The following is a 1944-nucleotide window of genomic DNA, read 5'->3' on the forward strand; positions in this document are numbered from 1 at the left end:
ATGTTCCTGGAGGCCACAAGGTCGCCCTGGAGACCCTGTAGTCCTGGAGCTGCAGGCAGGAGGTGGCACTGTCCCCCCACCCGCCAGACCTGACCTCTGGAAGGGGTCATCGGTCACTTTCTTCTCTCTTCTCAGCAAGGAGGTCCCGGTTCAAGGCTGATGGGAGGGGAGTGGAGGCTGTGGTCTGGCTGGGGCAGGCAGAATGGCCTGCAGGTCCTCGGAGGACAGAGGCCTGGCTTGTCCAGGGCTGGGCACAGGGCTGGAGTTCTCTGGGGAGACCTTTCTGGTCAGTGCTGCCAGAGAGGGCAGGGCTGGAGCTTCCCTCTTCCACCCTAGCCTCCAGGTTCAGCCACTGTCCCTTCCAGGATTATGTAAGAGCCAGGAATGGGGGTGCAACTCTGGCTCCTCCTCAGACCTCACGCTGGTGCGGTGTTGGACCTCAGGGGCCTCCTGACCCAGAGCCAGAGGGAGAGTCCCAGCCTCTCCCAACTGGTCACTGCCGTGGGAGGGTGTGCTCTCGTTTATGGCCAGGACACCCGGCTCAGCGAACTTCTTTCACGGCAGTGTGACCTTGGGCAAGCCTGTAGCCTCTCTGGACCTGTGTCCTCTCCCAGATGTCAGAGCCTGGAAGGTCCTGTCCAGCTCTGACATTCTGTGTTCTGTGCTCCCACCCTGCAGGACAGAGGTTTTAGTTAAGTGAACAACAGCAGGGCCCTTGGAAGCACAATGTATTAATGGGAAAATCACTGTTGCCTTGCTGTGGATCACTGGGTGTTGTATGCACAAGCCTCTTTGTGAGCGCTGCCTCAGTTTCCTCAGAAGTGTGATGGGTCCCTTCTCGTTCAGACAATCTGGATTTGATCCTGCTTCTCCTAGTTCTGGTTCCAGCCTCTGGGCTCAACCGTGTCCATGCCTTCCCATGGTGTCAGGGCCCTGGGCAGGGGAGAGGGGATGTCTTAGACAGGCTCCTGCTCAGGATCCCTAGCCTCCATGGCTCTCCACCGTGCCCTCCACCCCCTGCTTAGAGTGGCCGATCTGAAAACTGGTGAAGATCCCTAAGGTTTGCCTCCTCTCCAGATGGGACTGGCCTATAGGCAGTCGGTGCCCCTCGCCCTTACGGGCTCAGTCTGGGATGGGGTAGCTGGAGAAGGCTTTGGACAGCGAGAAAAGTCAGGGGGCCAGGAAAGCTGTTGGAACAAAGCAATGGAGGTAAGACTAGTGGACCACGGGGCAGGGTGGCGGGCTTTCACAAGAGGGAGGGCCACGGGCCTAGAATCCAGGCTAAAGGCCTCACCTCCCTGTGGCGAGCTCCAGGACCACAGTAGGGGGCTTCTGAACAAGGGGCGTCTTGCTGGAATCTGGAATTTGGAAAGTGAATCCAACAGGAGCCATAGGAGTTCGGGGGAAGAGAAACAGGCAGGAGGCTGGGAGGTTGGCAAAGACTAGAAATGTCACAAGGATTTGGGTTTAGGAGGGGTTTTGTGGCCCGTGGCCTATCAGCGGTCCTCTGGGATCAGTTCCAGAAAGTTCTGCTTCTGAAATGAAAAAGAATCTTATCTGGATCAGACATGGGGGCCAAAGCTTTCTGTCCGTCTCTGAGTACAAGTGACACTCTTCCTGGGCCTACACTCTTCCTGACTCCAACAGCCTACGCATTTCCGCCTTCTCCAGGAAGCCTCCTCTGACTCGTCAGGGGCAAGTCCACCACAGAGCCGTGTTTGGTCATGCCAGAGCCAGACCCAGAGCCCTAAGCCAGAGCCCGAGGGCTCAGCCCAGCTGCCCTCAGATCTTGTCAGCACTTTGCCCATTCGGTTCACTCAAATCCACAAGCCCAGAGAAGGGGAAGGTCACGTGACCCCTGCCCTTGGGCAGCTCTCAAGTTAGTACAGGCACCAGCTTCAGGTACAGGAAGCAGCTAGAGGGCACGAGCGTGTACTCTGGGTG

This window comes from Tupaia chinensis, unplaced genomic scaffold (genome assembly GCF_000334495.1).
Source record: "Tupaia chinensis unplaced genomic scaffold, TupChi_1.0 Scaffold143599_1, whole genome shotgun sequence".
Taxonomy (NCBI): domain Eukaryota; kingdom Metazoa; phylum Chordata; class Mammalia; order Scandentia; family Tupaiidae; genus Tupaia; species Tupaia belangeri.